The sequence below is a fragment of the Nasonia vitripennis genome, assembly GCF_009193385.2.
Source record: "Nasonia vitripennis strain AsymCx chromosome 1 unlocalized genomic scaffold, Nvit_psr_1.1 chr1_random0004, whole genome shotgun sequence".
Classification (NCBI taxonomy): domain Eukaryota; kingdom Metazoa; phylum Arthropoda; class Insecta; order Hymenoptera; family Pteromalidae; genus Nasonia; species Nasonia vitripennis.
The window spans coordinates 1,290,455-1,315,044 of record NW_022279590.1 but is presented as its reverse complement, the minus strand read 5'-3'; the positions used below and the strand labels follow the sequence as shown (position 1 = coordinate 1,315,044).

At 31.6% G+C, this 24,590-nt stretch overlaps 1 protein-coding gene across 13 annotated transcripts in view; it reads left to right on the top strand.

Annotated features, from left to right (window-relative positions):
- LOC100678622 (dentin sialophosphoprotein) overlaps positions 1 to 24,590 on the top strand; it is an 860,138-nt gene that overhangs the window by 746,593 nt on the left and 88,955 nt on the right. The gene's annotated exons all lie outside the window — the stretch shown is intronic.

Sequence of the window (24,590 nt, the reverse complement as noted above, 5' to 3'; positions counted from 1 at the left end):
TTGAAAGGAAACGCGAATATAGCCTACGAAAATACAAGATAGTGATTTTATAGTAACCGGAGATGAAAACACCCATATAAGCGAAAACAACATAAAACGTGCTGGTCTTATGCGCATGATTTAATAGGTTATTCAAGATGATTAGTGTGACGTGGTTAATAATTCTAATCGCGATGCGTTCTAGGATAATCGTGTGGGGCTTGACGTAGCCAGCCCACCCGGACGGCGTATAGTGGTACTTTTATATCCCTTAGGAGGCAGATTAGTAGTGTTAATTTATGTGCTGAGTTTCTGCAAAATCGGAGAGACTCCCCGGATCAGTCCACGAGAGATATCCCCGGATGCACTAGTTAGTTTAAAAATAAATAAAAATGTGCACTTTATACACTCCTTTCCTAGGCTGCATCCTACTGGATTCCTCGCACCTCAGGAATACTATCATGCATCAATAAACGTGTGAGTCACGTGGCAGCTACAGACTCATAATGGATCAGTGTCAATGGCTTGAGGGTCGGATGCATACTGATTTCAGCGGCTCGCGTCGCGAGCAGGCCACGGCGGAGGCGCGCTCGAGCAGATAAACTCAGTAACGCGTTTGCATATACGCAACGTGATTACTGAGTTTAATTGCGCGCAGACGCGCCCGAAGAAGCCCGAACGGTATAAGTCTGTGTGCGCTAGAGAGAGAGAGAGAGAGAGAGAGAGAGAGAGAGAGAGAGAGAGAGAGAGAGAGAGAGAGAGAGAGAGAGAGAGAGAGAGAGAGAGAGAGAGAGAGAATTAGAATTAGAATTAGAATTTATTAACACAAATCGACTAGGGACACGGGGTCCCTTATAGTCGTAGCCGATACATTATATGCATGTACAGAAAGAAGGCCGAAACAGGCTTACGCAGAGCCCTTACAAATCTGGCATATAGTGTATAAATAGTACAAAATAACTTAAACACTAAAATATCAAAATATAAAATAGATACCGCGATACTTACGGACATGTACAATAAATAAAACGTAGAATTTACAAAGCACAAAAACATGCTCGAACGTCAGATGTGACGAGAAACAATAAAATATAAATATATACATTCGGTGAGCAAGCGATTAACAGACATAAATAAATACATAAATAAATATACGAAAACATTAGCGAGATCAGAGAAAAAGACGCAAGGTTCGTCGTATATGAGACACAGGTCATTGAAGACGAGGGTCAGTCACTGCGATAACTTCGCTAAGAAATAAATATAAAGAGCAATATCCGGCATCGGCTTTTAAATCTAAAGTTCGTGTAGTTCAACAGGAAGCTCGTTCCATAGTTTAACCGCACCTACACGGAACGAGTTAACGTACTACTTAGTTCGGTAAGATTTTACAACAAGGTCAAGCTCGCTGGCCCTTTCGAGCCTGGTCTATCATAGAGATATTTTGAGACCGGTTTTATGCAAGTGACGATAGAATCACCTATTGTATAGCTAGAGATAAACATTATTTTTATAGGAGACTACCCCTACAATTTCAGCCCGATCCGTAGACATTTGCATGAGATATCGCACACCTTTTTGGCTCACAAAAACTATAGAATATAAAATTATAAGGCACTTGCGTACTGTGGTCATGCCTAAAAATTGATCACTCAGACCCTCTTGAGAACATAAACTACACTCTAAACCTAAAGTTGAAAATATGAAAATGAAAAGATCAAAACCTACATTTTGAACTTTATCCTACTCGAAAAAGAGAGGAATCATCGTTCTATTCGTTCTCTGATTGGTCGTCGATTGGCTAATAAGATTACGAGATAGATGGCGGGACGCGTGTGATAGTTTGGTTCGAACCTATAAAAATGTTTAATACAAAGCAGAACGCGAGGAGCGCGCATTGATCTTACTAGTGAATATTAACAAGTGATTGATATCCTCAAAATGATAGCATTACAATTAAGTGTAAATCTGTACAATTGACTTGCATAAAGGTTAAAATATCAATTAATTCTCTGTGAGGATACCATTTACATTCAAATACTTATAAAGTTTAAAATGTAGGCTTTAATCTTTTCAATTCCTGATGTTCAACTTTAGTTTTAGAGTGATAGATGGTTTACTTAAACGAAATAAAGATAAGCTTTGAAACAAATTTTGCATTTCACTTTAACGCTATAGAATGTATTAAATCGAGCTCACTTTCGTTCATTCATCAAATTTATAGTACTAGCTAAATTTAATGCGCGCTTCGTGCGCTTAATTTTCTTGAGGTTACAATTAGTTCAAAACCGCAACTACATTGACACCAGATATTCGTTTTTTTACCAATGAAATCGCATTATTAAAGGCTTTACAACATCCGGTCATCTCTTTTTTAAGAGAGGAAAACGATTTGTAGGTAATAAGTATTTATATACAGTTGTCATTTTTTGTAAATACATATAGTATACAAACAATATTTTCTTCAAAGCATATATTTATTTCATTGAAGTGCAAATTCAGCCGTGCAAACATAAGTATGATTTTTCTTATTTGCTATACATAGCATAATAATATTCATACAAATATATCTGATAATTAATTAACGTTCATAAACAATTAGTTTCACATGCTACTAACCGATGTCTCCCTCCGCTACAAAGCCACGAATTCCTCCTCCTATCAAATCGTCTATCATAACTTGCGCATTATCCTCATTCTCTGGCAGAACGTTATTTTCATCGACTACAAATACATCGATATAATTAAAGGTAAATACAAAATTTATAATATATTATGTATTTAGCAAGAGGGGGAGGTGAGTTGTAGCATGCATGTACACAGAGTCGAAAATTCTGAGCTCTAGAAAGTAATGCAATAATTGAGGCCCAGCCTTAATGTATTTTTATATTTTTGTTTCATTTATTAAAAAAAAAACAAATTACTTCAACCCCGCAAATTTTACTTTTGCCCCGCTGATTTTACGCTACTTAAAACTACTTGAAAATTTTGAATTTTCATTTGCTTTCCAGGCACAGAAATGACTTTTTTATGAACGTATCAATAAAATTTTTTCAAATTTTATTCATCTTACCTTCTGGCAAAAAGCTGATAAGCCAATTCTAAAATCATATTTAGTTGTTGTCATTTTTTACTCTCTATTTTCTACTTCTGACTTGTCAAGGAGATAGATATATTGCAAATCTAGTAGAAATTGTCACTATCTATTGGTCTAATACTTTTAGCAGGATGCAATTCATGATTTTAATTTTTCCAGTTATTGCACAAGTAGTTTCCAGATGAATGTTGGGATTTTAGAAAATATATTTTATTTTAAAAATAAACGATGAAGATAATGAATTCTAGCCCTTTAAGATATTTTGTATCTGGTAGTAAAAAAATACGAATATAAAAACTGTTTTATGTTTGACACAGTGTACCTGACAACGATTAATAATTTAATCAGTTTCTTAAACAATTCAAGATAAATAAAATTTAAAATTCTCTCATGCTTATAAAATGATTTCCGTGCTTGCAGGACGTTCTTTGTATGGGGTTTTATTACGCTCTGGTAAAATTTATTGAATTTTTTGTTATTGCACCTGTAAGTATAACTGTACGTGTTCTAGAAAAAATTTTCTTTAAAAACTGTCTCTTTCCTAATGTTGATATTGAATGATATAAAAAAAAATGTTTTTTAACGATGAACTTTATTTTATCTGACTCCAACGTTATAAAGTGGCGTTTCAAAATTAAGAAGGTCTACGCGCCAAGTTACACATAATTCGTTGTTCTCACGTTTAACACTGCTGTACTCTCAAACAGATATGAAAATGGATAAAACCGAAAACAAAACGTAGTCGTGATAGAGGTTTCTACTTTTATTTATCTATATGTTTATTTACTCTAGAATAAATCAAATGCATCAGCGCCAATACCTCAGTTTCTGATCTTTTTTTGTAATTAAAATGGTCCAATCATAGATCATTTTTTTAGAACGTTCTAATGGTCAAACAAGCGTTATGTTAAAAATGAATGTTTGCGCAAATGAACAGTAATGAACAAAAGCAGAAACCTATATCACGACTACCCGTTACTTCGTGCTCGACAATCTCTTAAACATAAGTTTGACATAAAGAGAGAAATAATGAAAAAATAACAAAAACTGAATGCTCACTAGTTGATTACGAAATTTGTGGTTTATGCTATATCAACCAGTGCTATTAATGAGATTCCATCGGTAACCTGTAATTTTTCAAAGAATAAAGTGACCAATTACATAAAAATAAAGTAGAATAGTTAAAAAATCATTGTTCTGAATCATTTACTAGCAAATATTAGATGTGCTACACTCGTTCTGAATTAAAAATTTTTGAAGTTCAAACATAAGCAAGAACTTAAGCATAAGCAGAGATCACGCTATAAAACGAGCAAACAAATGCTAAATAAATTAGTCTTTTTGAAATTTTCAGTGAAATAAAAACATCTAAAAACTAAAACATCCCGCAAACAATTTTAAATTTTGTTTCAATTTTCAATATTAGAAAACGCTTTATTTCTTATTGACAGTGGGTCTGGACAATATTCTGGCTTTTCAAATTCACAGTGGCCACCCAGTTGTGTCGTAAATAAAGTTTTGGATGCAATGAGGCAGTAACGTTGTACATTATTCCTGCGGATAAATGAAGTAAGGTCAGTAATTACCCGAAAGAATAACCGACTTGATTATCGAAATGTGCCGACGATTACCATGCTGGTACATTAATACAAATTTTTCTTATGTTCCACTACATAAGAAAGCCACGACCGAATGGTGTGAAGCTAAGATAGACATTAATTGACTTCTGCAGTGTGTATACGACTACGGGTCTGTCTAAACGTCTTCTAGGTTAGAACGCGCAACGTTAACTGTTTAATCTTTAGTCATACAAAGCCTACAAAGCCACGTACACGTCCTACAAAGCCACCTTAGCAACTATCTTGAGATACCTTTCTAAAGCAATAAATTTTAATCAAGATTTTATTTGTTTCAATGTTTCACAAGACTACTGATAAATACTGCAATAAACAAGAATGACTTTTCTCCTCGTAAGATTCTGTGTTAAACACAAAAAATGAAAATGCTTATCACTTTCTTTATTGTGCCTTGCAGATTTTCGATTTTTTTTACTACAATCAAATACTGTTTTATAAGTAACAATTGTAATAGTGACAAAATTATTTATTAAAAAAATAGCTGAAGGGGACACAACACTTTTAAACTTTGAAAAAATCGATTTTTTATTGCTTATTTTTACAGGAAATGTTCCGTAGAACACGCTCCTCAAACCCGCTTATCAAAAAAAAAAATTCCCGCAAAGTTACAAGCAAAATACAACAATTTTAATTTTAAGTTCTATAAATTCAATCCAAATAAAATTTGTATTGTCAATGTTGAAAATACTATTTTTTTACCGTAGTATAGACAGAGCGATCGTTATGCTGTTCTGCTAGCAGACAGCAAATATTTCAAAACACAGCTGATTTAGTCTTGGGATGTGTTTTACACTGAGTAAACACAGCTGATGTCTTAATACATAAAAAAAAGCTGATATTTATTAAAAGTGTGTTTAAATTAATCTAAGTAGTGTTTGTAGTGTTTTTGGTGTTATAGCGTATAGATTGTAACCCTAAAAAGAAAAAAAAGTAAAGTGTTCACGCACGGGTGATAGCATTGCACCCAGCGGCTAACATCCGGTCGTTATCACCTGGCCGTCACCGAGGGTTGACAAACCGGGAAAGGACCCTTCTGGAGGTGACGTGCGGCGTCTTCACGGCCGTACGGGAATCTGTCGAAGCACCCCGTTACAGCCTCTTTATCCATAATGGTTGGTATATAAGTGAAGGAATTACATATCGGGACCTACGAAATTTACGAGTTCCATTATGCTAAAAATTTGTTAGTCTAACTAAACGCGTTTTATAAGATGAGACATCGAACCTTCTAAATAGAATGTTATTTTCGAATAATAAATATAAATATTACGGATTTATTATTCGATATTACTTGTACTTCTGTCTCTTCTGTGTCTTCTCGCTACGCTCGGGTGCTAACTGCGCCGTGTAAATAAGAACCATTTAAGTCACACGTATCGTAATTATTTATTGACAAAAAATTACCTATTTACAATAATTCAAGCGGCTGTACATTTTATATGAAATTATGAAATATAAAAGCTGTACATATTCTTAAAACATGACTTTGTAATGTGACAAATATTTGTTGTGTAACAGAAGCATGATTTTCGCGTTTTTGCGACATATGTGGGGAAAAAAATGAAAAACGCCCGCTAAAATTTTTTAAAGAAAATAGTCAGTACTTCACATCAAATATACGTATATATGTGCGTGTGTATATTATTATGTACATATGTGTGTGTGTGTGTGCGTGTGCGTAATCGCAGAAATCAGTACATGCGTTACAATAAATGTTTGCACCAAGGACTGCTTTTTGGCCTCGTGTGGTTGCGGTACTCATCTGCGGCTCGTAAACGCCCTCTCCTTCAGCTCGGGCTAACTCGCCTAACTCGTACTGCAGACTCCATACTCTGCCTAGAAATGCCCACTTTACGCCCTTGGTACACAATATACTATTTCGAAACGCTTTAACGAAGGAAAAATTATCAAATACGGTTTTGAAACGTTCTATAGCGAGCGCGCAGCGCGATTGTCAATAGACATAACAAGCGCTAGCATCAGCGATCGTGTCTTCAACGCAAAACGCGCGTGGCGCGCTATTTTATAGATAGTTGTTAAAGTTATATGTTTTGAAAAATCAATGTCTCATTATCTACAGTGTAGAAACTTTACCGTACTCATCCTGATCACCAGACAAATCTTAATGTACAGTGTCTTCTGTTGAATGTGGCTCAACTCCGGGACTTACCAAGTCTAGCCACGTCCTAATAAGCTTCTTACACGTTTCCTGGCATCTGAAAAGTCTTTTTTCCTGAATTCAAAATTCCAACCTTTACAAGATGTAGTAGGTACTCCTTCTAAAATCTAAAAGAATTAAAATAACCATTTTTAACAATGTCCAGCAAACACGACTAATGAAAATTTAAAATGAGCCATTATTTACCTTTCGGAATATATACCTGACGGATTTTGGAAACTTCCTTAATTTAACACCTCGCACTTTCTGGTCTAGGACTACGCCGTCTGGACCTTTTGCGGATAAACACGCTCAAGTCTCATGATAGAACATTTACGACTTACGCGTGGATTATAAGTTTGTTCGTATTGTAATAAAGCAATAAACAATTTGCTGTTCGAAAAACAACAGAAAACAGTAAAATACTCTTGACCGCATTAATTACGCACACTTCTTGAAATTGTCACCATTCCTCGCGCACGTAACAGCATAGGCGTAACTCTAATAGTGCGGTTTCTCAAGCAACAAAGTTTCGCGGATCGTGTAGAGAGAAGGAGAGCCACTGCTCGGAGGGCACTAGTGCCGCTGGCACCAGTAACACGCGATCGTCATTCTCCAGTGTTGTGAATTTCGACGAGTGCGAATGCGCTGAAAAGACAAAGGTTCAAAAACAAGTTCTTATGCAAGACTTATGCAAGACTAGATAAATTTCTCGAAGATTACGTTGCCCAAGAAGGGAAAATACTTGAAATAGAAACATAGAAAACCAATTTTTTTGGTTTTCATGCTAACGTCATGGTGCAAAAAAGGACTACTCATGCTACGGATAGACGTAACAGGGGATTTATGCCACGCAGCGTTATAAAATATCGTAGGATACACGCATCACAAGTCGATTTTCATGGCACGGCGTTAAGCGCACTCGCTACGCTCGGGCGCCGTGCCGTCAAGTACGACTTATGCCATTAGTATCGTAATGTACTATTATTATAATAATATTCTATATGAATCTGCTTCTGCAACAGTCGTGGCTCGAGCTAGCCGCGCAAGGCTCTCATAACCTCAAAATCTAATCCAACATCCTTAACATACTGTTGAACTAATTTTTAGCTAAGTTTTAGTTGACATTCAGTTAAGTTTCAACTAAAAGCGATTAGCGAAGTTTTAATCGATCGTAAAGATTTTTACTTGTTCAATTTTTAACATGCCCATGGTATTTCAAATGGGCCAAATTACGGCGCAATCGCTCGTATAAAAAAAACAATAGTAAAAAAATTAATCGATTTTCGATTATGTTACATGTTGTAATATTATGAATTATATTATGCTGATATATTAAATAATAATGAATCACTTACCACTTGAAGTACACTTTTTTGGTAATGCTCTTGGTACTAGAATATGTACTTATAAGAAATATTGTTATTTTTAAAAAATATTTATTTTAATATATTAAATTTATTATTTTTATAGCTAAAATGAAATAATAAAATTTAATGTCAATATTGTACAAATTAATAATAGAAAAAGAAAGTCGTTTATCTGCAAAATGCATTTGTCAGTCTATAACAGAGGGACTGTTAAAACATTAAGACAGGCAGCACCCATCTTACGGATCTTTGTTACAAATTATTACTTATCTAACAGCCAATGACCAGGTGTGTATATTTGTTTTTGTAGAATTCCACACTTGTCTAATGACCGACAAACAATGTGCAGAGTTTTTTTGTGTAGGACTTTGCACTTGTCCAATAAATGACAAACAATGTGTAGGATTTTTTCGTGTGTAATTATGCCCATATATTTATCATATATGTGTAAAGTTTTACCGTGTACAATTTTCTTGTGTAGGGTTTACGTTTTATTAAATACATGTGCAGGGTTTTACCGTGTATAGTTTTACTGTGTAGAGTTTATAGTCTATACGATATTTAATAAAAATGTATTAAAATACATGTGTCGAGTATTACTGTGTACAATTTTAGTGTGTAGGGTTCGTATGTTGTACGATATTTTATAAAAATCTAATGAAATACACGTGTAGAGTTTGACCGTGTACAATTTTACTGTGTAGGGTTTATATTTTCTATGATATCCCATTAAATACACGTGTTGGATTTAACGGTGTACGATTTGCCACGTGTAGAATTTTAAAAATCATCAGATTTCTTACAAAAATATTTGTAGACTTATTCAGTGTACAGTTTGACTGTCCCAATTTTTTATTTAGACAATTATCGATGTGCAGAATATTTTGGTGTAGACAGTTTTACATTCGGCTAAATATTGTCGAAAACGATGTGTAGAACCTTTTAGTGTATAGTTTTACTGTGTACGATTTTTTTGTCTAGGGTTAAAACGCGGTGTACAGTTTGAATGTGTAGAGTATGTATAGTGCCTCATTGATCAACTAATAAATTTAGGATAGGCAAAATATAATACGAATAAAGAAAATTGTATTAATTTTTTTATTTATTTTCTAAATTGTAAAATTTTAAACCTGAAAAAAAAGAAATCCAACTGAAGTATCTAGCAAACTAAATAAATCTGAAGACAACAAAAGATTACTGTTATCTGTGTCACAATTCCGACATTTTTCTGCTATCATCTGCAGTTCGTAACGTTTTTTTTTTTTTAATTGTTTTCATTTTTCTTTTTCGTTAGGGATATCTAACTCTTCGTTGAAGATATCGTTATCATATAATATAAAATTAAATATCGTATTATGTATTAAATTTTAGTACAGAATATAAATGTTATGATTGTTTTAATCTCACAATTTACATTATTTTATAAATGTAAACAAAAAAAATGTTTAATTAATACTATTTTATTGATAGATTTTGTTAATATAATTAATACTGTCATCAAATAATTACAAAGAATTTAAAAACATTTTTTAATATTTAAAATTTATTTCTATTTTATTCTATAATTTTTAAGCCTGTCCTGTAGACTAGTAGCTATAACTACTTTTATAGAATGTTGGCTGTATTAAATATATTCATTTATACTCGACGGTAATTAATTCTTATGAAACGTTTCCGAAGTCGTGCTTTTGATTGGTTAAAACCTATTAATCTGGCAATCTTATTGGAGCATTTCAAAAATGTTCCACAAGAATTAACTAACATCGAGTGTACATCTAATATTTATAAGTATATTTAATAATGACACGTCAAATAATTAAGGGGATGTCGGCGCAAAAGCTTCGCAAATCCACCACGGAGTATTTTGTATTTTCGAACTTCTAGAAAAACAGAAAGTCCGATCAAAATTTTCTTCCGGTAGAACGATTCTTTAAACTTAACACTACGGCGCTACTGACTCGGTTTTTCATTTGCAAGCTTTATTTAAAAAGTTTTATGTAAAATAAGATTGTAAGGTTAGCGCTGCAATCGCATGAGCACGACGAAGTACGCGTAAACATCTGCTCGTATTTCCAAGATTTTAGAAAAATAAAATGTTCAATCGAAATATTCTTTTGGTAGAACGATTCATTAAACTTAAGATAGTTTACTCAAACAATTAATATTCTTACAGATTGCTGCAATTTTGTGAATATATTCTATTAAGTGCCCTCTATTACGTGGTAAAATTTTTTACCCCCTAAGCGGTATGATTTTTCAAGATATCGGGTCTTGAAGTTGTGTATTTTAACATGGGAAGCATATGCTAAGTCTAAATTAAGTGTACATTTTGTTTAATTACGAAGAAAATAAATCTTTCTGAAAAACTAGGTCATTATGTAAAATCATAATACAAATCAAGAAAATAAAAATTTGATAGGGCAAGCGGTGCTTTTTGAAAAGTTACAGCAATCGAAAGTTTCAATTCTAATATTTGAGGATATTTGATGCTCTAAACACTTTCTATCAATATTTTGATATACAAAACTAAAAATTTTAGAGTTTTCACATTTGATAACAGTACATAATATTTAAAAAAATTGATTTTCTAATTCAACCTCGAATTGAGAACCACTGAGCCAAGTGAACTACCTTAACACTATGGCGCTAAAGACTCTGTTTTTCATTAGCAAACTTCATTCAAAAAGTTTTATGTAATAGAAAAACAGTATTTTTTGGGGCGACATCCCCTTAAATAGCATCACAATCAATTTGTAAATCGCGAGCGAAGCGAGCGTTTTTTGCTAGTAATTTCTTTTAAAATTATATTTAGAGTTTCTTTTTGGCTTAACTTCATTTCGGTTTTTGTAATTGGACCTCTCTGTAATTTGAATTTTACAGTATTGACCTCTAAGTATCCTTTATCTAAACGTAGTTTACTTCCTCTTAACAATTTAATTTCCAATATTCCATCATATGGAATCGCAAAATCATTAGGTGCTACGTGAAAATCAAAATATTTTCCATTTATCGGTAGTTCTTCTATGCCTAATGTTTTTATAGAACTATTTGCGATGCCGGATAATAACATTTTTTTATTCAGCAATTGTGTTACTATAGGAATTTTATTTTGTTTTATTATATTTATTTGTGCTTCACTGTCGACAAGTAAATAACAAATTTTTAGAACATGGATTTATTTTGTCAACATATTCTAATAAATCATGCAATTTTTAATGATATATTTCTAGTTTGGTTACTTTTTTCTCGAGCGATTAAACCTCCTGCTGATCGTGATCTTCATAATTTGCCCTGTTCTGATTCTGAGACGCTATTACGACGATTTGTTTTAACCGTGTTATCTGTATTGCTGAGTGGATTTGTGTTGTAACTTCTCGACCACTTGGCCCAAGAAGGCTTTACTCGTTTCCCGACTCTACGCTCTGCTGGTTTTATAATCGGAAACATTCTTATGTCATATGGTTTGTATTTTTGCAGAGACTGCAAAATTTACTCGCGCGCATCACCAATGATTTTACTTTTGCACAATCTTTTATGTTATGACCGCTTTAGTTACAATATACGCAGTTTCGTCTCTTCAAGCAATATTTTCTAAATTCTTCAATTCCCTACACTTGTATACAGGGTGACCACGCATTTTGCAATAATCACACTTTATTTGGCTATTACTATTATTTTGAAAATTAGAATTTGATTGTTATAGTTGCTATATTTTCTAAAGTTATTAGTTATTGAAATTTTGATATTTACTATTTGAATTATTAAAACTTTGCTGTTTATTGCCTATTTGAGGACAGTTTTTAGCTGAGTGGCCTTTTTCATCACAGACTTGACATTGAAAATTTGTTTGAAAAATTTTGTCTTGTGATGCGCTACTAATATTTTGACTTTTTCGGATTCTATGGCTTCATGGTTTTCTGCACTGACTTCGTACGGGCAGTACTTTACTGGATTTCCAAGTAGATTACATCTTTTGCATATAACCTCTGGGCATGCTTTTATTGTATGGCCCGCGCTGTTGCAAAATTCGCATGAATTGCTAACATCTGCCTTTTTTGTACAGACAGTTATATCATGACCGCTTTTCTTACACTTCATATTCTATTATAAATGGGCATTGAGTCACTGTATGGCCCATAACCTGGCAATATTCGCAATGATTGCCTTTAATTTTATTCAGTTTACACGCGTCTATAGAATGTCATTGGTTATTGCAAAATTTACAAATCAATAAATTTTATCTTCAACTTTTCTGCAGTTGTTCGACAAATGTGTTTTTACAATATACACATCCCGAATTATGGCAGAATAATGTTTTATGCCCATAACTGTCACAGATTTGACACGCGTATATAGTAGCATTGCTTGTATTGTTATTATTCGAATTGCTATATATATTATGTATTTTATTGCATAAAATTCTTCTTTTATAAAATTTTGATTCTATTTCTATCGCTTTTGTAATGGCTTCTGTTAAATCGGTTACTGCTCCCAATTCTATTCTGATTTCTTGCTTTAATCCTTCCTTAAAACCATGAAAAGCATCAGTACTTATTTTAGTTTCAAACGCGGTCATTTCTGTTGCTGAGATATCTTGTACTTCTTTGCTGTCCTTAATCTTCAGCGCTAACTCTTGCGATCTATTGGCAAAACTAAGAACCGATTTGTCTGTTTTTTGCAACATTTCTTCGATTTGCCCATACAGAAAGTGCATATTCTCAGTAGATGTGTATATTTGTCGTATTGCTTTTATGAAATCTTCAATAGTATTGATTGTTACATTCAACATTGCCTTGTAAATTTCCCCTTTTATTTAATTTTTAAAATTGGATTTAATTTAGCTTGATCTGCTTGTGATAACATATTCTTGACATGTTTCAATTTTTCGATGTATTCATTTACCGAAATATTTTTTTATCAAATTCTGGTACCAAATTAGCTACATATTTTAACGATAAACGTAACTGATTTTCTGCCATGTTGATATCGTAGGCACGATTGCCGCCAAAAAGATTCTCAAAATCAAAAGTAAAATTAAACTTTGAATTACTTGTGTTTCCAATTAAGCTAGGCTGGTCACTAATACTTTTGATATCTATTGACGATGTCTCCTTAACTTGTTGTAGAAATTTGGTATTATTGACTGTTCTGTCTAGGCCTAGTGGAATCGCTGTAGCTGGTGTTATAGGTGAAAATATTGAATGATCCGGCTTTTCTACTATCTTGAATTCTTCTTGTTTTGCAGGTGTTAGCGGCATATTTAGGTTTAGATGGTTTTTATTAAGCTGCTTGATTTGCTTATTTATTGTTCCCGTAGTTCGCCCTGGTGTTGTATCTTTCTGCTTTAAGTTCTTATTTTCTTTCAAAATTTCTTAAATTTTGTTGTTGATTTGTATTTGACTGTTACAATTTGTTGACTATCTTCTAGCCTTTTATTATTCATATCAGATAATAGTACTTGCTGACTATCTTTTATCCATCCGCGGTTTGTCGGTGGCGATCGAATTACTTTCTTACTTTTTGTGAATGGGTTCCGGTTATTAGGGATTACTATGTCCTTTTTTATTATTTGTCCTTTATTATTTATTAAAAAATTCTTATTCAGCCCGAATTTTAGATTTTCTAATCGCATACAAGCAATTGAAACGAAATTTTACTGTACTACTTAAATTTTAATGCATGACCCTCTTTCCATGTTTTTGCAAATTATACAAAGGCTATAGCCGGGTTACTATGGTGAAATGGCCCCCTTGGAAAATGTATATATGTTATATACCATTCGATGGGGGATAAAAAAAAACTCCCATAGCCAAATTTTTAGCTCTCTGCCTAGTGCGCATGCGCAGTAACGTCGATAAACGTGTTTTTTTGATTTTATTTTTTTCTGAAGTCCCTATAGGATAAAAATTTTTTTAAAAATTCACATTGGTGTATTTTTATGTCATGAATAACTGCAATTTTTTTGGGATTACATAACCTCAAATATCGGATCTAAAAAAATTATTAAAGTTTTCAATCGATATTTTGACCCCCTTGTTTTTGAGGTGCAACTTTTTAAGTAGACTTTTTTTGTGTACTTTTTCCCGTTCTTTACGATGGCACTAACGTTTTTTCCTTAAAAATGGTGGCACAACTCGATTTGAGCCAAAAACTGATTTTTTTGCCATTTTTTCACGTTTTTAGCTGGTTATGTTACAATTTAGTTACTAAAGTGACTCCTTTTGAGTAGTTTTGCATATCTTCCCATGAAAACATAATCAAATGAAATATTTTGTTCGCTCCAAGCCGTATTTTTTATATTATCTTACGTTTTCAATGATGGTCTTATCAGAATTTGAGGTAATAAAGGGTTTCTCTCTATATATAAAAAGAATATCGCCGCTGTCAGTGTCTGCTTTTCTCTTTAACCTAAAAATGCCCTTATTTGAGTGATTTAACGCTGAAAAAGGCCATTTTTGGTACCATGTAACCCAAAACTAACCTAAAAATGTCATAATGCAAGGGTTTTCACGCAAAAAAGCCTGTTTTTAGCTAAACATAGCCTTGAAATCGATCGTTTGAGGGTACTTTTGGCGTCTTGTGGTCTTAAAAAGGCCATATTTGGCTTATCTGCCTCTACTTAATTGATTATTCAAAATCTATTGACAGTAATAATTATCAGGTAAAAAGGAATTGAAGTTAAGTATGTTCAATTCGTACAAAGTATAATTTATTATCTTCATAGGCTATTTAAAATAAATTATGGAACGTATACAAGTAGCTTTTTAAAAATAACGAATGTTCACAATAGAAAAAATGATTCACTCATCATTGTCACTATCTTCATCAATACACACTTCAATTTGATCATTAAGAAACATTTTAGACAGAATTTCAGCTGGTCGTATGATTTTTGATAAATATCTTCCATGTGAAAGATAATAGATTATGGCAGCAATATGCGCACAACATCCTATAGTACGGTTACCGTTAGCACAATCACAACAGTGTCTTAAGATGCTAGAATAACCAATACCATTTGGTTTATACTCAACGAAACATTTGTATTGTTTTCTGTTAATATGCCTGGATTGAACTTCAAGTTTGAGAATATTGTTAGTCTCTTTTGAATATCCAATCTTCAAATTATTATCTGCGTCAAGCATTTCCGCTAAATAAGATATTGTCTGTTTAAGCTGATATGTTCCTGTAAACAGAATTTTCAAATCTTTTATTGTTAATTCAGGAAAGTCTGGTAAATCATCCGAAGTTATTATTTTAAATGGTAGTTTCCGACGACTCCATCTTTTGTCTGCTACTAAAACTGCTAATGTATTTTCAACATTTTTTCTAGATTGCATAGCACTAAATATTTCATCTTGCATGTCTTCATCAGAATCTAGGCGTTTGCCAAACAAGTTATTTAAGTAGCAAGAAATTTTACAATAAGATCCAGTATTTTTCACCATTGTATTATCAAGTTGGTGATCTAATAACCTATATTTTTTCTTTTGAACTCCGTGCACTGCTTCAACAACCCATCGCAGTTTTGTCGTGAATCTTGTTTCATTTGATTCTTGCGTAGAAAGTTGATATTTTGAACCTTTGAGTGCAGGCATCAAAACAATATAACCCATATTTTCTAATTTTTGTTTAATGTCCCTGAAACCTCTATCCAGTATAAAAATGTCCCCTTGGCGAAGAAGTTTCTGTAAAATATTCTGCTTCTCTTCCAATATTTCAATCAGTATTGTAGCATCATTTTTATTTGCAAGATATGGACCTAACTGGTCAACAACATAACCATTAGTAGTACATATAGTAAATGGTTTAGTCAGAGGAACTTTTTTTTGGCCTGAATAAGATTTTCTTTGGTACTCGTTATTAGAGCTTTTTTCATGCCTTATATAAGTACCATCAGCAATCAAAATAAGTTGTTTACCAGGATGTAATTTCTTTGCCATATTAGAAGTTTGATTTTCAATCAATTCATTTCTGTCTACATTTTCTAATCCAAAGTGTTTTGGTAGTAAATCTTTTTCGAAAGATAATAATACTGATTGACAAAAACGAGATACTTGTTGTTCGCTTTCAATGTTAAATATTGTAGAGATGAGCGAGTTAGAATTCCCAGAGCGCATTTTGAATAAAAATACGACAATGGCTTGTGTCGCTGTCCTTACACAGGAATTCTTCAGAGAAGTGAGTTGATCTTTAAGATAATTAATATTTTCCCACGTTAATCCCGTAAAAACTTTCAATTTTTTTTCAGGCACGGAAAATTCAGCTACTGTATCTAATAAAGTTTCGTCTGCTTTCATTGATAATTGACTCAAAAATTGTAGTAATTCATCAATATATATCGTACTTGTAGTGGAAAAAATATTAATTTTATTTAGTTCATCTTCATAAAATCTTTTTTTAATTAAATGTGTGCAACAGCATCTATTGCCATGTGGAATAAAAACATTCATTTTACTATAAACTTGAATTCGGGCCTCTAAAGGAACTAATATATTATTAGTCTGTTTTTGGTACCCACAAACAAAGCAATATTTATGTGTCGCAATCGTCCTTTGAATAAGTAATTCCGTGGTTGCTCGTACTTTTTGTTCCTTTATTGTGTATACAGATGATTGTGTACTTTCCTGAGATGATGAAGTGACAGTTAGCTGAGAAAATGATTCAGAAACATTTGAATCTTGAGACGAAGCAGTTGCTGGAACATTAACTTTTTTAGGTTTAGAGCTTGATATGTATTTGGCTAATCGCTTTCTACATGAATCACAAATTACATCATGGATGTAAATATCTTTATTTGATAATTGTTTAGCATATTCGATTTCAACTTCAGATTCGATTTCCTTTTCTCGACCAATTGATTTTCTAATATAAATATTACACATGGCACATCTTCGATCATCGCGTTTCCTGATGTTATCTGACTCTTCATTACTATTAGATGCCATATTTATTTAACCATTAGACAAGAAAATCACTTCTGAAATAATAAAATATAAATATTTTACAATACATTTAAAAATGCTGTTAGTTAGTTTTTAAAAATCTAAAAAAATTGTTTGCCTTTTTTTAAATTAAAAACTAGAATGAATAATAAATATTACAAAAATATTATAATCTAAGTTCTTGTATAATCCAGTTTTCTCAGTAGCTTTACATGAAAAGTAAAAAAATAATATTGCCTAGTAAAAGTGAAATAAGTTGTATTTCATTTATAAGTTTTTTAAGCAAATAATTTTTTTTTGTCATAAAAACTGTATTGAAGTGCTTGCACCTAGTGATTTTATAAAATCAACAAACCTATGAAATTATTATATTCAATTTGTTTTTTTGTAAAAATATGTTCTTGTATCTAGACATGAATAATAGTGTATTTTAAAATAAATAAATAATGTTGTTTTTAATGATGTTTCATATACGTATGTGTTTAAAGCATAGGTTAGCTTGTGTTTACTTTATTCATTTTACATTTTTTTAACTTAAAAGTTAATTGACAATTAATAAGTTCGCATCCTATTAGTTCTATTTTTCATTTTTATTATTTCTCATGTATTGTTTTTATGTAAAACCAAATATTTTTTCTCATCTCATAATAATTAACTATAGTAAAAATCACATCATATATAGTCATATGCAGATATTTATGTGCATTTTTTATTAATTTGACAGTATTTTATACATAAACAAATTAATTATTGTTCAAGACTTTCTATATTTTATCAATTTAATCATACTTGTATAATTAATATACCGCATTACATCAAAACATGCAACTCATCAATCGTCAAATCCGTTTCTAGCAAAAGTTTATTGTCATATTTTATTCAAATGTTTTTCCTTCTTAATTTTATTTAGTTAATAGTTTCAACAACTTTATGTTTAACTAATTTCTCATTTTACTTTATGTGATTAGCCTAAATTGGTTAAGTTAAATAGATAAAGACTTGTTCCCCTTACATGCATTGTACGTATATCTATATCTATAGGATTGAAAATTCATTTTTATTAATTACTTTTTTGTTAGCTTATTGATTTAAAATCTGATTGCTATTTTTGTTTTAGGATAAGATCGGATCTTTATGCGAGTACTAAAACAGTTTATAATTTAATGTTGGTTTAAACTTTTGATTTTATGCAAGAATTTAATAACGTATACAACATGTTTTTCTTATTTAGCGTATAAAAAGGTCTAATAATTATCTGTTATTATTATTACATTATTATATTATTATATTATATTATTATATTATTATATCATATTATTATATTATTATATCATATTATTATATTACTATATTATCTGTCATTATTTTTGATACAATTACTCTTAATACTACAGAATTTATAATAAAAATTTTATTTTTCTACCCATTAATAAGTCTTACTCTGCATATACCGGTAAAATACAAGTGTATTTATTATAAATACATGGGAGATTTTTTATTTATCAGTAGGTTGGTTGCAGTATTTTTTTCAAAACTCAAAGTGTCGGCATAAAAATAACATTTTAGATATTAATAATAGGTTTTGATTTTAAAGAAGTTATTTAACAAAATATTAATTTATTGTGTAATATGTATTAGAAATACATATAACCCTAATATCAAAGCATATAATCTGTGATGTCAAAACTTTTGAAAAACTTTGTTAAATCTTCATTTTTTTAAAAGATATGTAAAATATATAGTACTCACTTTAAATATACAAGATTGTTAGTTTTGAAGTAAACAGCAGAAAGATTTAAAGTAGCCGCGTCAGCCTTCGGTTCCAACTAACTCCAATCTATTTGAAAATAAATACTTGACTACTTTATTATTTTTTCTAGTATTGCTATCAATTATCAGTCAAAAGCCGAAATAGTAAAAAGAAAAATCGAAACAATTTTTATTTGCTAGATTTTAATTTACTTTAAAAGTTATAAACTTATACTAACAGCGTTTTCACCATTCACTTGTATTAGTATATTATGGAGAAAGTACAATTGAGTCCGTCGTCCCGTACCGACCTCGGGACATACCGTCTGAAATAAGCTGTTTTTACGGGATTGGCTAATTCTGTACCGTCGATTGGGTTATCGAACAGAATTAGCCAATAATATAAAAGTGACTTATTTCAGACGGTATGTCCCGGGGTCGGTACGGGACGGGACGGGACGTATTGTACTTTCTCCCTTATATAGACAATTGTAAGAAAAAAAAAAATTAGTTTTGAAAAAAACAATGTTGGCCATTGGTTTGCGCATCGTTTAATTAATTAAGAAATCAAAATACTTTATTTGTTTATGCTCCTGATAATTCTTAATTTTATGATTGACCATTCACTACGCAGATCGTCTGCATTGCAGCCGCCGCGTCAACCGCGCGGCCAAGCATAACCTTTTATTATAAATAAAAATAAACAATAAACAAAAAAGTGCGACAGAGACAATACTTTCGACCAATCACAGAACGTTTAAAAAGAACATAACATTAGCCATCAGTTTTATAATAAGGTGATATCACAATTCTGATAAGACCATCATTGAAAACGTAAGATAATATAAAAAATACGGCTTGGAGCGAACAAAATATTTCATTTGATTATGTTTTCATGGGAAGATATGCAAAACTACTCAAAAGGAGTCACTTTAGTAACTAAATTGTAACATAACCAGCTAAAAACGTGAAAAAATGGCAAAAAAATCAGTTTTTGGCTCAAATCGAGTTGTGCCACCATTTTTAAGGAAAAAACGTTAGTGCTATCGTAAAGAACGGGAAAAAGTACACAAAAAAAGTCTACTTAAAAAGTTGCACCTCAAAAACAAGGGGGTCAAAATATCGATTGAAAACTTTAATAATTTTTTTAGATCCGATATTTGAGGTTATGTAATCCCAAAAAAATTGCAGTTATTCATGACATAAAAATAAACCAATGTGAATTTTTAAAAAAAATTTTATCCTATAGGGACTTCAGAAAAAAATAAAATCAAAAAAAACACGTTTATCGACGTTACTGCGCATGCGCACTAGGCAGAGAGCTAAAAATTTGGCTATGGGAGTTTTTTTTTATCCCCCATCGAATGGTATATAACATATATACATTTTCCAAGGGGGCCATTTCACCATAGTAACCCGGCTATAGCCTTTCAGTCAGTTCGATTACCGCGGGTATACGCGTAACACCAACATTTTAGTCGACTCTGCGATATAAATATTCTTTAAACGGTTTTAAGATCATGCATGATTCTATGATTTAAAATTTATTTAAATTAAACAACTCCTCAAATTTGTTGCCTATTTCTATTTGAAACCCTTATCGTTCTACTTGTTTGTTTACTATTTTTGGCTGCCTAACTTTATGCGATTGAAAAACTGAATCTATTTTTTCATTTAATTGTCTCAATTCTTCTATGAATTTAGATTTTTCATTTAGTAGTTTTCGTATAAATCTCTTTTTACCGCCTCTTTTATGATTCTTTTTTACCGTACTTACTACACTAATATTATCTTTCATTGAATAAAACAACGCGCTCTTATATCGATTAATGAGCCACTAATTGGCTCACATACACGGCAGATTGAACATGCACGAAATAATATTCTTCACCTATGTTTTGAATATTCTCGATCGACCTGGTTTTTTAGAGACACAAGCGCTAACAATTTGGAGCGCTTTGTTTAATCGCCTTGCTGACACTGCAAAGTAAGGTGAGCGCGATCGCCGATGAGTGCAAGCAGGTCACTCACCAAATCTTTCTTTGAACTCGCGATTTTATTTTTCTGTTTTAGTGATTGATTTTCCAATCCAACTACAGTTTTATTGGCAAATTTTATATTTTATCTATCTCTGTTTATTCATATATAAATTTATAGTTGACTAATTAAATTTCCCGAGTTTTGATTTTTTTGGCGATGTTCCAAGTGACGCAATTTATTTCTATAAGCAAACATGTATTTAAATAATTTATCACTAAGCTTTGAATTTTTAGTCAATGATGAACATTAAGGAACAATTTTCTCCTACAGTGACTTTCTTTATTTTGATGTTTGCTACCTTACCTTATATATATATATATATATATTTCTCTATTCTAATTGAAATCTTTTAACTTTGTTATATCCACATCCCACCTCCTTGTCTTACTCTTTCTTGGACTGGACTGTGGATCCCTGCGTTGACTGAGCCGGTAACACACAGATGTGGATGTGAAAGTGTGGTTCCTCCCCCGAAGCATCTATCATCGCGTGGACCATTTCCACCCCTCGAACTGATACAGCTAGTTTAGATGACAATTATTGCATCCACATGTTTTAAGTCCTGTTCGAAGGATGGTACGCGCTGACCTACGGAGACCTTTTGGATTGTATCTCTCGGTGTAGCTATGATACTACAACCACATGTCTCAAACCCTGCCCTACGGGTGTACTTGCTAACCTACAGAGACCAATTTTAATTGTAGCCCTCGAGGTAGTAATATCATGCCATTGCACAAACCGTCTGTTATACTCAAGTTTCTTATTAACACAGATTCATGAACACCTTGATAGGTTGCAGTATCAACACTGTAATAAGTGTTTGTCTCTCCTTCATTTTATTTAAGATTTTATTATTCAAAAAATAAGTATATTCATTGTAAAAAGTGAGTATTTCATTATTTAGTGAAAAATCTATGCTGTAGCTAAAGATTTTTGAACATTTATCATTTGCTTTAAATTCTTCGGAAATTTTTTTATCTTTCCTTTTTCTTCTACTTTTAATAATAATTTCAAAAAAATTTTATTGAGAGAACGCATGTATATGTTTAATTTTAAAATATGGAAGTGTAATCAAAGATATGATGCTTTTATAGTTTCTGCTATTATAATAGTTCTACTACTATTCTTTACAACAAATTAAATCTGCTTCTCGTATCTTTTCTTTATTAGATTGAAATTGTGAAAATGCAATTTTCAAATATATCAAACCTAAAGGTAAGCGAAAAGTTCTGCGACTCGTCATTCCTTTTGCGAAGGTTAGAATGGTGACGCCATATTGATTAGCTATAACTATGGACTCCTCCCCGGTGTCAGATCCCAATAGCACAGCTGCTTGAATCCGCCAAGGAACGTCTATCCGTGATCTAAGCTGTCCATTATTGTACCGTGAGGTTAGCGCACAAGCGTAGCAAGTTAGATCACGAATAGGCGTGACTTAAACGCGGATTTAAGCCACAATGTGCCATAAATTATATTTTTCTGTTTTAAATAAGAGATAAGTATGTTTGTACGTACGTACGTACGCTACTTTGCTAATGATTATTGTTAATGTTTGCAAAAACAAATTATTCAAAAAATACAATTTCCGAGATGAATCCATATGTTTATAAGCAAAGATTACAATCGATGTTGAAAAATTAATTTTTGCGGAATATTTTAACGAACTAAAGGGATGTGTACAGAAAACATTGTTCTTCAAAATAAAGAATTTTAATATTATGTAGATTTAGTGAATTATCCTCAAAACGATGTTATGTCACTAGAATTAAATTTTAATCTCAAACATTTTTTTTAAAAATGTGTCTCTTCTCTATTAAATTATTAAAAATAGCATAAAATCTTCAAAATAATAGTAATGTTATATTATAATACCGCTACCCATTAACCACACACCCCACGCTACTGAATATTATTTCTTATGAAATAATTAAATAATTTATCAATTACATCAATTGATATTAACTCATAGTATTTTTATTAAATTCCAATACAAAAAAAAATAAAATTTTCAAATTACATATAATCAATATTCTAATCTAAGTCTATCAATTAAAAAAAAACATTTTAGTATTTATGAAAAATTATTATTAAAATTACATCTCGTTTTATTAATATAATACAAAATTAATATTTAATACAATTTTTTGTTGTATTATAATTTATTTGTTGATAATTAAAATACTATATTAAGTATTTTTTATATTATTATATTATTTTATATTTTTTATTTTATTATAATATACGTTCAATGAAACATTATGATAATCATTATGTTAATCGCGAGCGAAGCGAGCGTATCCTGCGAGTTTTAAATTAATATATTAATGCATTAACAAATAGCGTTTAAACGAAAATTAGTACTTGTAAAGTGTGCACGATGGAAATTTTGTTTAAATGCTATTTTTGCATGTGTTGAAAGATCGAATTATTTTACACAATGATATAAATAACTAACTAGAGAACAACTATTGTCTTGGTTTTGTATAATTTGGACAAGAAAAATGTAGTTCTGTTCTGTTATCATTCAAGCGATGACATGCTGCTGTTAGTGGCTCTGGAAAAGTGAGCTCTCAACAATTGCGCATATATTTGCGCTCACGCAACCGCCTGTCGTGTTTATTTTTGTATTTTGTCTCTTAGCCTTTGTTTATTGCAATCTCGCTCAAGTATTAGCTGCTTGTGAATGAGCTTTATTATGTAGTGTAGCTAAAAGTGTGAAAAAAGTGCACTAGAATAACAGTGAGGATGGAATGCATAAGTGTCGGTCCATCAAGAAGTGCTACATTAGAGAAAAATTTGTAAAAGTATCAAGTAACTTTATAATAACTGCAACTATCTCTTAAAGGTAATGCCTTGCTTTTTTGAATACTATTGCTGCTGTGACTGTTGTGCTAATACTCTCTTCCTAGAGCCAGTCTGAATGAAGAGTGACCATCGCGATTCTACAACAGTCTGCAGCGTATATATAAAATAGTTATTGATTTTAACTGACTCCGTACCCTTTACACTAACACCTTGCCATTTAAACCTAAAGTTTAATAAAAAAATATTGATATCAATAGTTTTTTGTGCTTACATACTATCTACATTAACTAATCTTTAAGATATCATATCGCTACATTCGTTAGCAGCGGTTTTTCTTACTAAGTTTACGTCACTTCTTTAGTAATTTTCATAGTTGTATTACGCCTTATAAATTTCGACATACTCCAGCCCTATAGAAATTTTTACGCTATTTTAGTAAGTTATTTAATCACATAAAATGTACCTCTGCAAATCTAGACTCTTGAGCCCTTACGAAAAATAATGTGCAGAAATCTGTACCTAGATTTCTGCAGAGATTTATGCACAGACTTCTGCACAGACTTCTGCACAGATCTCTGCACAAAATTTGGACCGCATCATTTTAATTTCCAGATTATACTTAAGTAAAAAAAATGTAATGAATGCCTATATGGGTGTTACTATCTTGATGATAACAAAAAACTCTGGTTGTGAACTCCAAAATTTTTATTTTATAAGATATTAAAAAATTATTGTTTAAATCAAATTATTAAAAAATAAAAATCTATGCACAGATCTCTGCACATTGTTTTCATAATCAAGTGCATTAAA